The 15,683-nt window shown below is 44.0% G+C and overlaps 1 long non-coding RNA gene across 1 annotated transcript; it reads right to left on the reverse strand.

Moving 5' to 3' along the window:
• Nucleotides 1–2,402: 2,402 nt before the first annotated feature.
• On the reverse strand, nucleotides 2,403–4,254 carry LOC107977374. Its single transcript, XR_003480213.2, has 3 exons — nucleotides 4,107–4,254; nucleotides 3,555–3,976; nucleotides 2,403–3,195 (listed from the first exon to the last, which is right to left on the reverse strand). It is a non-coding gene; the product is annotated as an uncharacterized LOC107977374 (long non-coding RNA).
• Between the last annotated feature and the right edge of the window lie 11,429 nt (nucleotides 4,255–15,683).

A 15,683-nucleotide genomic window follows, 5' to 3' on the forward strand; every position in this document is an offset into this window, starting at 1 on the left:
CAGGCTGTTCGGGAAGAAGAAAAGTCTCCCATGGTCCCACTCAGCCAAGTACCCTGCATGCTATAATACTGATCTGTGGGCAGCTATGCCCACTTGTGCAATCGTGGCATGACTGTTATGGGGGCAGTCAATGGCTTTGAGATTGCAGTTGAGGTCCTCTCCAAGAGGAAGGACTCGTCTTGGGCTGTAAGCCTGATCAAAAGCCCATGACTAGAGAAGGCCATCACCCTATAGGAATTTACTATAATTGTTTTGCTAACTGAACACATTGCCTTCTAAATACTTAGTTTTACACCCATAGAATGCTGCTCTCTGCCTCTGGCAGAAAAATTCCCCCCCCAGGGGGGGATGTGCAGATACTCACAACAGGCCAAAGTGCTAAGAATAAATGACTTTGAACACTCAGCCCTAAGTGAGACATCTATATTACCCTTTCCTAGGCCCAAAGAACATCCTAGAAGACAGAATAGAAAGAATATAAGAGCCAGATGATGCGGGAAAGTGATGGAAAATGCTGTCTTCAAGATATGACACAGACATTGCGCTTATAAACTATATAGTTTATATATAGTTATAGTTACCTGCTCAAGAGTGGGCCCATCAATGTTCTTCTACCATTGGTGTGGAAGGGAGGGGCTGGTGAGGCCTACCCCTCCTTAGGAGCTCTTGGCAATTAGCAGGTTTTCCTCATAGCCATAGGTAGGTTGCCCAAACTTTAGTAAATACTTCCCCCATCCATGCTCATATGAACAACACAATTAAACTCAGTGAGTCACAAGAGAGGAAAAAGAGAAAGAAAAGAAAAAAGACAGGAAAGTAGGAGGGGGACTTGTTTGAAGGAATCTGGAGTTTAATGAGAGAGCAACAAGACAGTGTGTATGTTGGGGGGGTGAATCTAATCAAAATTGCATTGTAAATGTATATGAAACTCTCTGTCTCTCTCTGTTCTGTCTGTCTGTCTCTGTCTCTCTGTCTCTCTCTCTCTCTCTCTCTCTCTCTCTCTCTCTCTCTCTCTCTCTCACACACACACACACACACACACACACACCACAGTCCATGTTAAAACACAAATGGATTGTCCATATTATCTGAATTTTTAAAAAGCTATAATGTTCATGCTCTTGAGAAGGCCTGAAAGAAAGGTAATTGGCCTGTATTATTGTATGTACAATAACCCTCTGGCTATGCCTGTTTTGCCTCCATGGAATCAATAAACCACAGACAAACAGCTTTATGAAACAGGCCTGCATCTGATCTAAACACATACAGCCATATACTACAACTACTCACAGCACTTACATTGTATTATGTGCTACGAGTAATCTAGAGATTGTGGATTTTATGCGAGCACTGTTTGGGTTTCCATTGGGTACTGGAGCCAATCACAAGACACCAAGGAATGGCTGTTTATGTGCTTTTGCGGGTAAAGACTACCTTGTGAATTAAACAGTTCAAGACAGCAAGGATCAGGTGTGGCTCTGGATTCAGATCTGTGCTTGCAGAATGCAGAACAACATCCGGGACCTGTCATGCAAGCTTCTCAGCTAATAGGGATTTGTAGGGAGGTCACTGTGGAGCAGGAGGAGCCTGACCAGTGGCCGGGACACCCCAGGGTCAGGAAGCGACTCTACGGAGTATCATGTCTGAAGTATCATCTCTTCCAGCTGGGGGGCTACTTACAGCTTGACAATCCTGACGCTAGAAAGGGAGCTAAAGAGAGGGATACTGCACTGAGCCTATGAGGCAGCAAACAGCTCCAGAAGAGGAGCCACAACAGCCGAGAAGCTGCGCCAAGAGCAACAGGAAGCTCAAAGCCACGCCCCTGCTCGATGAGCGAGCGCAGGCCTGGAGGCCCGGGTTATTTGCTCCAAAGGACCTTGCGCAGATGTTACATAAACAAACCCTCCACTGACTCCAGTTTTGCGTCTGGCCTAAAATAGCCCCGGGGCTAGACTCAGCCTCTGTCATCCCTCGCAGTCCCCCATGTGTGCGAGCTACTGCCCTCATTGAACCATGTGTGTGGACACACTGCAGCCTCCCCAAGGGACAGCTTCCCCTAGGACCAAACGCAAGGCTCCTTGGCTGCCCATGGCAGCTCAGACACAAGGCATAGTTCTAAGACCTCCGATGGCTGCTGGCCAAGCGACAAGTCTCCTTTCTCCAGGAGGCAGGAAGTTGGGGGGGGGGTGTTTAAAAAGTCCCCTCCCCCTTCTTCCCTCCCTCTGTTCCATCTTTCCCTTTCTGTCTCTCCCCTCCTCCAACACCACTTTTCCTCCTCTACTTCCTTCTCCTCCCCTCTGCTCTCCTCAGTGTCTCCTCTTCCTTCTCTTTTGTGTAAGATAGAGACACCCCCCCCCCCCCACCGCGCTCCAAAGCAAGCTTTCCAGGTGACAGTGGGAGATATCCTTCTTGGGGTTTTTATTTGCAATTGATTTAAGACTGCTCTCCACTGACTTGGTGCTTATACAAATTTCCCAGACCCTGCTTGGGTTTCAGCGCCTTCACTCTGCAGAAAGCCAGTCCTGTGTGAACATCTGGAGACTTGAACATCTGTGCCCCAGCAAGGGGTCACTCTAGCTTTACCACTTCAGCATGGGTCCCTGGAAACTGTTAATCATCTTTTCTCCTTGGCTGCTTGCCTTTCTCTAGAATCTTAACTGATAAAAACAATATCAATGATTCAAGACTGATGCCAGACATGTACTATAGAAAGCATTTGATGTGTTTCGTTTTACTTAGTTTTCACTGGATAGTCCTATGAAATTTGTGGTTATTGTATCCAGGCAACAGAAAACAGCAGTTTAGAAGAATGACAGGACTTATCCGAGTTGCTACAGGGGTGGGACAAAGACATGAGTTTACAGGACTGATTGTCATGTGTTAGCGGCTGTGTCACTTGTGTCAGAGAGCATCTGTCTGGGCTCATAGCTCCTCTTATTCCTGCTCATCTTTCTACTTAAAGTTCAAACTACTCTATCTTTTGCCTTCCTAATTAAACACAGCAAGCAATGTTTATCTAACATGATTCTGAGACTGATTAACAATATGCTCTTGAAGTCAGGCAAAAAAAATACGATATGATATATACTTTTGAGATTACATTTTACCAATGGTACTTGAAAAAATGTCTTCATGGTTTCCTGGGTTAGAGCCTCTGGGATGCAGTTTTAGCTCTGAGCTCAAGTTCTAATCCACCTAGAGGAGGGAAGAAACAATATGAAATCAAGAAGAGGCCTAGGAGAGGCCAGCCCTCAAACCAAAGCAAGTGCCAGGCTGCAGCAACCCGTGAGGGATCATGTTGCTTGGGAACCCATGCTTTCTGAAGATTTTCTTGCAAGTTTTATTTGAGGACTCTCAGGAATATTGACTCTAGGATGACACACTCTTCCCTAAGGAAAGTTTGCCTTTAGCCTGAGTCAAATGGTGTATATGGGGTGAGGGTGGGAGGCTCTTGTGTTAAAACTTTTGGTACTGTGACCAGAATACCTAAGGAAAACATTTAAATGGAAGAATTCTTTTGGCTTATGGTTTCAAAGGATTCAGTCCATGGTTACCTGGTTCTGTGTTTCTCGGCCTGGAGTGAAGCAGTGTATCACGATGGTAGAAACATGTGCCCAGAAAGCAGAAGTGAGGTAGAGGTTTGGGACAAGTTACGGCTCTCAAGAGCGTGACCATTTTAACCTACTTCTTCCAGCTAGGTCCTAAGTCTTCTAGAACCTACCAGAATAGCACAACCAGCTGTGGTCTAAGCTTCAGTGCATGAACCTCTTTAGGGGATACTTGCCATTCAAATCAGAGCACCCTACTTGTGTGGGAACCTGCATTTTTATTCTTTACTCATTCATCTTATTCATCGATTTGTCTGTTCATCCATCCATTCCTAACAGTCATGGAATATCCACTATGTGTTGATACAAGGCTCTGGGGAGGCAGAAATGAATGCAGACATGGTCCTTGACTTCCAGGAGTTCAAATTCTAGAGCAGGAGATGAAAAGAAAACAACTGTGGTAAAGGCCATGGCAGATACAACTAGGAGCTTTGAAAGTCCAAGTGAAGTCCTACTTTGGTCTGTGAGCTAAGCACTGGGGGTTATCTGTGTGCCTACCTTGCTGAGGCACAGGGTCGGAGCATGAGTGTATGAGGTGCCTTCCCTGGAGAGATTGCTGGGTGCTCTTACTTCCCTGGAAACTCCATGTGCTCAAAACTTGGGCTCCAATACAGAACACCACGCCTGGCCTCACCCATGCCCATTACCCATGTCTCCCCAAGACAGCAGGCATGATTTATCTGATTGGAGAGTCTGGAGTTCAGAAGAGGAAACTGGGACAGGGTGACTCAGCTTCTCTGGGGTGGATCACTCCCTTCTGTGCCTGAGTGTAGTTTACAGAGGACGGCTGTTGCCAAGGTGCCGACTGTATGTAGTGAGTGAATTCAGGAGGGAGACATCACAAAGCCCATTTGACTAATATATTTAAAGCCACTTTCAGCAACCTCGCTTTCATTAGTGTTTCCTGTTTTGATCTCCTTATGCCTGATGCCTGTGGCAAGGAAGAAAGTAATTGGACTCATGTGAACGGCAACACAGATGATACTTAAGTGTGTCCCATAAGTGGAGGCTGGCCTTCACTGGCACACGTCACTCTGACTTGATTGACAGGAATGTGCATCCCATGTGCTAAGATCTGAATGGCAGATCTTGGGCTCTGTAGGAAGGATTTCCTTGCCCTTCTACCCCTCCTTTGCAGCACCCCTCTGACCTAGCACCACAGCCAGACAAAAGGAGAATGCAGAATGAAAGAGGCCAAATGGTTCTATTCAAGCATGTGCCGGTGTCACATGGTCATGAACTTTCTTTGGTCCAAACCTGGAGCTCACCTCATCTCTGGAGAAGACTCTCAGGATATGTGCCTCTTTTTCCTCTCAAGACGGCTTTGGTTTGGATGGCCCCTTTAGGAAATGCCTTCTGGCTTGCCTTTCTGGAACACCTCTGCCCTCTTGTTTCTTCTTATGCATGTCAGTTTCCTATGGAGCTGAATTTGGGTTATTTTTGTTTCTAGAAGATGTAACTAATGTCCTGCACCTCCTAGGTCAGGATTGCTGCCTCTTTTTTTTCAATGATGGCTGACTGAGAAGCAAAGAGGTACAGGGCCACCCAGAAAGGATTAGCAAAATCTTAGGGAGCCCCCACTGAAACACTCCTAGCCCTCTCATTTCAGACTCTGTACTTGACTCATTAATTCTATCAGCCAGTTCCTTAGTGGGCAACTAGCTCATTCTTTAAACATATATTTTAATATTTGCTTAATTAGAATACATAAAATTAGGTTTCCCTATAACTTAAAAAAAATAGGTTCTCATGATGCAGCCAGGTTTGAACTAACAGACATGGGCCTGCCTCTGCCTCCTGAGTGCTGTGGTTAAAGGCCTGTGCTACCATGCCAGGCATCATTATGGCATTTTCAAGCCATGTGGGTTTTGTGGCTTCCCTCTTCTCACCCATCACCGTGGCTCGCCTTGTACCCGTCCACCCACTCCCCATAACCTCCCTCTGATTTCATGTCACATGTGTTCTGTTGCCCTCCCCCTGTTTCCTCGGGGCCCACGCGCGCACGCACGCGCACGCACACACACACACACACACACACACACACACACACACACTCATACCCAGCATGGGCTTGTGGCCTCCTTTCTGGTTTCATCACCTCTATCCACACTCAGCCTCACTTACGCACACACACATTAACAATATAAGCTAGGATCTTCGTGAGAGAGAAAACATGGGATTTTTGTCTTTCCGACTCTTTTTATTTAAACCTCACTTAATGTAATACTTTCCAGATCATCTATTTTCTTTTCTTCCAAAGTTTTGACACGGAAAACTTCAGTCAGTCAGTAGTAGCCCAGTAGAGGGCGCCGTTTCAAACAAATTCCACAGCCAAGCAGGTGGTCCTGTGTGTGCTTTGGAAAAATCCATCTGTTCAAAAGCTCTGAGCCAGACCAAGGCTTGTGCAAAGTAGCAGCCTGGGTTTTGTGGGCTCCCCAGGATTCTACATCCCGCTTCCATCAGCAGAGCTTAGTTAGGGCTCAGTCTGAGAGTTGCCACAGTTTAAGCCTTCTGGGTTCCTTAGGCAGGTCCTGGCTCCAGCATGGTGCAGGAGCTGAGCAATTCCCCTGACCTTGTACACATCCACACCAACTAGCATGCTATTGAGTGTAGTCTTCAGAGAGGGAGATCCTGGGTCAAAGAAACCCGTAACTCAGGTCAGGGTGACAATGGAAGTGACAGGCTTTGGGGACAGTGGCAGGAAGGTGATACAATAAAGAAGAAAGTGGTGCAGCTTGAATGGCTAGGGGGAAGAGATGGCTGCTTGATCATTCGAATCTTAGTTCTGATTCCCGGCATCCAATCAAAAGGCCTAGTCAAGCCAAGCACATGGGTAATTCTACCTTGGGGAGGAGGAAATGGGGTTTTGACCAACCAGCCTAGCTTAACTGGTGAACTCCAGGGTTGGGTGAGAGACCCTGTCTTGAAATATAAGGTGGAAAGTGGTTGACCTCTGGATTCCACATTTACAAGCACACATGTATTCGGGCACCCCCACGCACACACATACACACAGATAATGAAGCCTGGACTCACTGAATGCACCCAGCTCCCCGCGCCTTTCTACTGGTCTAAGTTCAAATTCTGAGTAGCCGTGGTGAGACAGAGACTTGCTGGCTAAACTTTCATGACCAAGACAACTGCTGCAATGTGGAACACACCAAGCAGAAGTACCCAGAATCTGTGTGAGTGAGTGGGCACAGGGTTCTATGTGTGAATTTGTCTTCGAAGAGTTTCCAAAATTGACAGTGGGCCACGGAAGACACTAAGAGACAAAAGAGCCAGAAGTACCAGTGTTCTTGAGGACTTGGCTACTGGCTTCTGGTTAAAATACAAGCAAACTTACTGTGAAATACGAGGCACCCAAGACGGTCTGTAAGGAGATGTCAGCAGGCACTTTAGTTTTTTAGAGATGTTCTTACCAAGTACCACAGACTGTGTAGCTTCAACAGCAGGCCTTGACTTCCTCATAGTGCTAGGGTCTGGGTATTGAGATCACAGTGTTGGCCATTCTGTTCTGTGGATGACCACCCTTCTTCTGCCTCTTTTTGGCTATCCCTCTGTGACCACATACCCCCTGGTATCTCTCTTTTCAAAAGGGTACTGGTAATGTTAGACATTCCTCCCAACTTGGCACACACATGTGCACGCACGCACTTGCATGTGTGGCTTCATTTCAACTTACCTCTTTAGCTACAAAACAGTTATGTTCTGAGAACCCAGGGGATGCAACTTTCAATGAATGCATGAAGCCAAAGGGAGATGGCATTACTCAATACATAATATCATGTGGGTCTATGAGGCTGGAGAAATTGTGTGATTGCACTGAGTGATGCTGGTTGTTACAACTGATAAGTTTTGAAACCTTGGGGTAGTTTTCACTGACAGTGAAAACCATTCCCAGTAGCTGGAGGCTGAGAGCTGTTTGTGATACAGCCTTACAGTTGCATAGCTGCTATCTTTTAAAAATATATTTTATCTTAACTGTGTGCACTCATGTGCACACTCTCACACATGTGTGGACATGCTAACACACACACACACACACACACACACACACACACACACACACACACGTGCAGGTGGCCATAGAGGTCAGAGGTACTAATTCCCTTGAACTAGAGTTGGGAACTGAGTGACATGGGTGCTAGGACCAGAACTAAGGTCCTCTGGAAAAGCTGATAAGTCATCTCTCCAGCCCCAGATGCCATCTTCAGCACGTGTAATGTCCAGGGACACTGGATTGAGAACAGGGGAAACTGTAAAAGGCATGCAGCCATCCCATGACCCAATGGTGCTGCATTATACCCAATTACATTACAACCAAAAAAAAAAAAAAAAAAAGCTAGTTTTCTGTGCACAGCTGCATGAACGGAACTTGGGAAATGTAGTTTGTATGTAAGACTGGGGGAAGGAATAGAGGGTTTGGTAACCATTTAGTCCAATTTTGTAGGTCAGTCTCAGTTCAAAATATGATCCAATTATTCTGGGGAAGTAGTCACTATACCAGTGGTTCTCAACCAGGAGATGCGACTTTCAATGCATGAAGCCAAAGGGAGATGGCATTACTGAGATGCTGTGATCCCTTAGTATAGTTCCTCATGTTGTGGTGACCCCCCAGTCATAAAATTATTTTGTTGCTACTTCATAACTATAATTTTCTACTGCTATGAATTGTAATGTAAATATCTGATAGGTAGAATCTCTGATTCGAGACCCGCAAAAGGGCCATGACCCACAGATTGAGAACCACTGTACTAGACACTCAAGAAACTGTACTTGAAGATAAAGGTATCATGGATCTCCTAAATCCCCAAAGTCATGAGTAATACTTGGTCTTGAGTAATACTCTCCTACCACCTTCAGGTCATGGAATACATAAAAAAAGACAATTCTTATGCTGTACACTGGACTCCATAGACAAAGCTATTTGCGGTCACTGTGGAGACCTAGACATGGTCTCCATGGTCACATCCATGTGCTGCAGTTTACAGGTAGTGGAGATGTCAAGAAAACAAAGAGGATGACGTGTGGGTAAGATGTGGATTACTGGAAAACTAAAGACATTGCCACCATCATATAATAAAACAGAACAGGAAAATCAAATCAAGCTCTTTGAAAGCCTGGCAAAGCCAGATGGCCCCGGGGCACTACAAGATTTTAAAACGTTGAGACCATGACTCTCCCTTCATCTGGAAAGCATACTCAGCGTGGGAAGGCCTCTCTACAAAGAGGGTCTAGTGACTCAAGGAATCGATTGTGTCCTATTTAGAGCATGTCTTCCTTTTCTCTCCTGCACAATCAACTGGAAGAGAATTAGAATGAGATCTTGATATGAACATTAGTAACTACCAGAAAACGAGATGAATAAGGAAACAGGATGTTGGGTTTGGACGTTTTTCCATAGGTTCAAGATTTCTATAATGTACGCACGCGTCTTTGCTTTGGTTTATCTTCTCTACTTTGAACTCACAAATATTTAGCTTCATCTATAAATAAATCATCTAACACTTACCAACCACAGGAAAGTAGTTATATGACATCATAGCAGAGAGGAGGAGGAAAGCCCATTTTATAACACTAATACACTTTTTGAACAATCACTTTACTAAAAGAAGACAGCTTGTAGCCTCATGAATATTGTCCCATCAGAGAACCTATGCTATGTTATTAACCTTGGGCACTTTTAATTACAAATGCCTTGTGGTACTGAAAGCTGGGTTATGGTACATTTTGAAATTAAACAACATTTTTGCCTAAAACCACCTCTTTCACAGAAATTATTCTTGATTTCCACAAAGTTATGAAAAAGAAATTGGAGGAATCTTCTATTAAGATTTTAAAAGCAAGCAAATAACTTTAAGGATAATATCCAAATCCCTCGTCGTTTCCTTTCTCCATTTTCATCAAATATGGGAACATTTAACCACACAGGAAGAAGTGGGTGGGTTTGGAAAGTTGCTGAATTCTCTAATTTGAATCAATCCACATTAAATACAAGTTGCTGTTGTATTAGCAAGTGAAGGGTAAACACAACTTATGCTGAGGGATGTGGATGAGAAGTTGGTTCTCTGTTGCTCAGAAACCCAAGGAGAGAAGGATTTTCTGAGATGGGGAAAAACCAAGCCATTCATGGTTCACATCGTTGCTACTCACGGCATCTAGCCTCAGAGGGTCATTGGTTCTTCAGACCTCTGTAGCACTAGGTCCAACAGACAATGCTCTAACTAACTGACTTTCTCAGCTCTCATATTGTAAATAAGAGTCTGTACAAATGAGGTCTATTGAGTGACATTGCCTTTCTACACCCTTGTGCTATTGCTTCACCCTAATGTAGTTCTTAAGAGTTGGCTAATGTTCTTAATCACAACAAAATGTGTAAGTCTCATTAAGATGTGAATTATGGTGCATTTGGCCATGAGTTCAATATTAATGAACCAACCGTATATACTAAGTACGGTTAGGAGACAAGATTAAGCACTGACTGTTGAAGATGTTGTGACCAGAGGTCAAAGGAACCTAGCCTTATATTATCCTAGGAGTAATGGTCCAGTATTACTGATTCAGTGTTTGCAGAGATATTACAGAACACAAATGAAAACAAACTGTAGTGGTAGAGGTGGCTGTGGTAGACATACCACTCAGATCTTCTAAGTGGTGCTTGGCTACACAGCCATAGGGAATGTGGTTGGTGGGCAAGCCCTAACTGATAGGGTCTCCTTCAGCCGAAAAGTCAGCATGCCCAAAGTTATGCCCTTCTTTGATTTTGGATGCTCTCGTGAGGTCTAGCCTTCTTCTCCCTCCCCCCATTCCCAGCATCGAGTGAAACTTTGTCAGACCTTCTTGGCAATTTGACTTAGCTCTTCTGCATCCTCTCCATTCTGGGGTGCTAGGTCCTGGTGATCACCTTGTACCCCAGCTGTCATTCATCCCAGTGTCTGGAAAAGCTACTTGTTATGACAGTTTATGCATGTGACAAAATAGAGAACTCTTTGAGATTTTCCTTCTCCATTTCCTACCCTCCATAGGCTGTTTCCCCTCCTCCACCCTCACTCTCCTGCTTCCAGGGTCATGGTCTTAATGCTCATGGTGACAACCCACACCAAGCCCAAGGTCACTGTGAAGCCCCACTCAGGGATCTACTGGAGATGTACCCAAGCCAGCCTCACACCACTGATTGTAAGTCACAGGGAAGGAGTATGTTGGTTGGTGGCACTTTGTCCTCACCAGCAGGTGATCCTCTAGGTATGAAAGTGGCTGTCTCCCCTTCATCCCTGTATGTCACTCATGGCATTCTCCCAACTTTCCCATTCCTGATCTCTGGCCCTCAGCTGCCCTGAGAAATGCTGGCCTTAGCTCTCACCTCCTGCCCTAGCATCTTTCATAGAATGGGCCCTTTCCTTGGGTTCTCTCCCTCCCGCCTCCTCCAAGAAGAGAGTTGATGAGCAAAGTGCAAAACCACTTCCATGTCTAAGCCTCTGCAAGGGTTTCCCCCGCAGAGGTGCAATGCTTTTACCAGAAAGCCCCTACTAGGGACAGATCAAATTCCTGCTCAGTCTTAGTCTGCCACAGATGTGTATTTTATACACTGCAAGAAAGACCACAGGATGTCTCACTGGGTGTGCTTCCAGGGAGCTGAAAGAAATTTATGGAGAAAAAAAAAGCTAGTATTTACTGGGACTTACTCTATGTCAAACATCCTGCTGAGTGCTTTACATATTTATTTCATTTAATCCTCATAACACCCTTAAGAGGTTGGTATAAATGGCTGTATTCAGCAAGTGAGGAAACACAGGCTTAGAGAGGTAAGTGATTTGGCTTGCACCTATAAGTCAGCAGAGGCGAGTTCAGATGCACTTTTTGCTGTCTCACGTCAGAACTAGATGGAGCATCTAATAGCACATACAGAGACAGACTCAGCCCACAGAACAGACTCGTGTTGGCAGAAACAGCAGGACAGACTACAAGAGTGGACAGATGGATGGGCGTCTCCTTGGAGTCAGGGGGAAAAAGATGTTCTCTCTTCTCTCTTTAAAGGATGCAACTACAGCCCCAAATTAAACTGGGAAGGAGATCTGAACATTTAAGGTTGGTTGGCCTCATTTTGATCATGTGCCTAATAATCTGTCATCATTTAAAGGCCATTTCCTCCGCACCTGCATCCAGAGTGCATCCAGAGGCTGAGGCCGTGAGGAGCAATCACAGAGTCCCTGCTCTGTTCCTTCTCAGCCACGTGTCCCACTTCCAGCCACGCACAGCTCATAGATATCATGGCTTTCACAGCCTGGAAGATGGGAACTGGGGAGAGGGGAGGTAACCACCACCTGCCTGTCAGCCTTCCTGACATGTCGGCATTGGGGTTGACAAAGATAGAAATAACAAAGTGACAAAGCTGTAGATTCAGGTGGAATTCATGTCATTTAATCTGGGAGAGATCTGAAGATGGACAGTTTTCCATGGCTCTCTGTTTGGATGTGTTCCTACACTTTGGAAGAAATCCACAGACATCAAAATCTCATACCCAGATGTTTAGCACTGGATCTTGTTATGACAGTTTAGTGACAGGCAGGATTTTTCCTCATTCCTATTGTTCCAGTGTTTGTAGGGAGTAGAGTACACTGATTTATTTAAAATTTAATGTATTCATAAATTTGGTTCTTTATTGGGTCATAAATCAAAGATCCAAACAAGGGGGCAGTGGCATTCCAGTTCTCCTTTGCCTATCTGCTATGTTAGGTGCCAGAACGTTGGTGTATTCTCCTTATTCGCCCCAGATCCTGGGGTTTTGGGGGCTCCACTTAGGATGCTGGCTTCTGCATTTCCCTAATCTATCCATGGGAACCAGAGATCTGCCTTTGCTTTCAAGTGTCTTTACAGTACTCATTTGCTTGTTCAGAATACAGAACTGGGAAAGAAAGTGAAATTCTATTTGTTCTTTTAAGAATTCTGGCAGTGGAGTCTAGAATCGAGCAGATGAAACCCCAACTCCCCTGCTTGTTAGCTGTTTGACCTTGGACAAATTAGTTTACATTCTTATGAGCCTCAGTTACTCATTTGAAAAGTGGATATTGTCCCGTCCGGCTCATGTTTCTCTTGGGATGAAGTGGGGGTGCATGCAGATCCCTTCAGATGTCCTATCTGGGTGCTCTTAGGAGAAAGGTCAACATCCCACATATCTAGAGTCCTAAAAACACTATTAAGTGAAAGGAAGCCATAGGCAAAGTTCACATATTTTCTAATCCCTCTTATAAAATGTCAAGAACAGTCACTCCTATTGAGATGGACTATAGACTAGAACTGCCTAGGGTTGGAGGTTGGAGGGCTGACTTCCAGTAAGCATGGCATTTATTTGGGAATGATAAAAACATTTTGGAGGTAAGTAGTCATAAGGGTTGAAGAAATATAAAAATATACTTAAACCTCACTGATGTACACTTTAGAGGGTTGAATTTTCTGTATGGGATTTTTTTTTTTTTTGAGACAGGGTTTCTCTGTAGCATTGGGGGCTGTCCTGGAACTTGCTCTGTAGACCAGGATGGCCTTGAACTCACAGAGATCCACCTGCCTCTGCCTCCCGAGTGCTGGGAATTTATGTTTAAGAATTTTTAATAGAAAATTTGTTATGCAGCTAAAAGCATGAACTCTGAAGCCAGTTCATCTTGTGGAATCATTCCCCATCTCCACCCTGCAGGAAGAATGAAATGTCATCTTGCTGGAAGCCTGTGTTCCTTTCTAGGTAAATGATTTGTTCCGTGAAGACTGCATAATAAATGTCAACCCAGGAAAGTTTTGGCGTTTGTGGGAGCCGTAACACACAGCTCTCATCTTCCTGTGTGAGGCTGCTGAGCAGTGTGAATTTATGGGCAAAAAGAACCAACTACCAAGCCTCTCTAAGTCCAGAGTCTCTGTATCTTGTCTCGTCTGGGAGACAGTCCAGGTGGTAAACAAGATGTCTTCCTCCATCTGTGATGGAGAAGCAGGAGCTAGGAATAGGGAAAAATGATCAGATTAGCTGTGAATCTGCTGTGTCATAGTCATCAGTTCAAACTGAAAATGAGGACCTGGGTGTCTGTGAATGCATGTTTGTGTGTCCACCATTCACATCATGGAAGCATGAGGAAGGAGCTTTACTAAAGGGAGCTTGGGGGACTTTGGGATGAGCATACCAGTGAGCATACCAGGACTGGAATGTATTGATTCTGGAATTCCATTGAGTCCATTCAATGCTTCCATCATATGAATGAAAAAGTGCACAGTTTCCAGATTCAGCCTCGGACAAGGCTGTCAGCACCACTTAGGGACAGTGTCATCATGAGGAGGGCTACAAGATTTTCTTGAAAAATTATTTCTTCACTGCTTGAGATGATCATGTAGATTTGTGCCCGTTTGTCTTATTTTTAAAAATGGTTAAATATGTGTTTTTAAAAATCAAAGTCTTTTGCCTTGTTTTTTAATTTCTTCCAGATTTATGGCTGGCCAGTGTTGTATAAGTCACACAGAGTTCTTTGGGGAAACTGGAATTGTAATAATGTCAAGTGTGGGGGAGGGGTAGTTATAAATATCAAGAAATTGATCGAATTCTTTACTGAAAAAATGTGTGGTGTGTGTGTGTGTGTGTGTGTGTGTGTGTGTGTGTGTGTGTGTGTGTTCATGTTAGTGAAATATGCACATATGTGTGTCCATGGGAGTCTATACTGAGATCAGAGAATAGCCTTCAGCTTTATTCTTCAGGCACCACCCACCAGTTTTTATTTCTTTTTATTAGAAACATAGTTTGTCCTGGCCTGGAACTCACAAAATAGGCTAGACCATTTTGTCGAAAAACCAAAAATATAAAAATAAATAAATAAATAAATAATAAAAAAGTAAAAAAAAAATAAAAATAGTGTTTCTGAGCCAGGTGGTGGTGGCACATCCTTTAATCCCAGCACTCACTGGCCGGCCAGCAAATCCTGAAATTCAACTGTATTTCCCACTCCCCAGCACCGGGATTCAGAGGCTCAGCTTTTTACACATGTTCTGGACCTCAAAACTCAGCTCTTTATGCTTGCACGGCAAACACTTTATAGATTGAGGCATCTCCCCAGATGAGAAGCACTATTTTATTAATTAATTAATTAAGTAAGTAAGTAAGTAACAGCCATCGTGTATCAATCAATTAATTAATTAAAATTTTAAGTTAGTGTTTCTCTGTAGCCTTGGAGCCTGTCCTGGAACTTGCTCTGTAGACCAGGCTGGCCTCAAACTCACAGAGATCAATCAACCTGTCTCTGCTTTCCCAGTGAGTGCTGGGATTAAAGGATGTGCCACCACCACCTGGCTCAGAAACACTATTTTTATTTTTTTTTTACTTTTTTATTTTTTATTTTTTTATTTTTATTTATTTATTTATTTTTTTTTTTGGTTTTTCGAGACAGGGTTTCTCTGTGGCTTTGGAGGCTGTCCGTCCTGGAACTAGCTCTTGTAGACCAGACTGGTCTCGAACTGCCGTTAAAGGCTAGGCTCACAACCAAAAATATAAGAAACACTATTTTTAAAACCTTCCTGGTTAACTACCTAATGACTATCTAGCCAGGGAATTATAGAGACTGAAAGAGCTTAGTTACAGAAAGAAAAATCAAAGTGAGGTAACATGGCAAGCTCTTCCTGGATACACTGGGCTCTCTTCTGAGCTTGTTTTCATTGAGAATGCCCAGTGACTCAGTTAAGATCGAAAGTCTTCCTCTTACTCACAAAGAGACCAAGCAGGGGACAGAAAATACTCTTGCAGATAACCTGAACACTTAGCCAAGAAGCAAGTAACAGCCATCGTGTATCAACTATTACCATGTCAAGTCAAAAGCAAGGAATTTTGTCACAAAATCTAGTGAAGACTTTCTGATTGAGTCAGTTTTGCTGATGAAAGAAACTGAAGGTCTGTGAGATAAAAATCCCTGAGCTCAGAGTTAAGCAAGGGTCTATATGTCATTGGAACCAATTCTATTTTATGTTTTTGGCTGTGCTAAAAACAAACAAAACAAACCCCCTGGCTGTTGTACTTGCAGTCTTGTAACTGTTTTGATACAGTGTTTCTAG

This window comes from Cricetulus griseus (genome assembly GCF_003668045.3).
Source record: "Cricetulus griseus strain 17A/GY chromosome 1 unlocalized genomic scaffold, alternate assembly CriGri-PICRH-1.0 chr1_1, whole genome shotgun sequence".
Classification (NCBI taxonomy): Eukaryota; Metazoa; Chordata; class Mammalia; order Rodentia; family Cricetidae; genus Cricetulus; species Cricetulus griseus.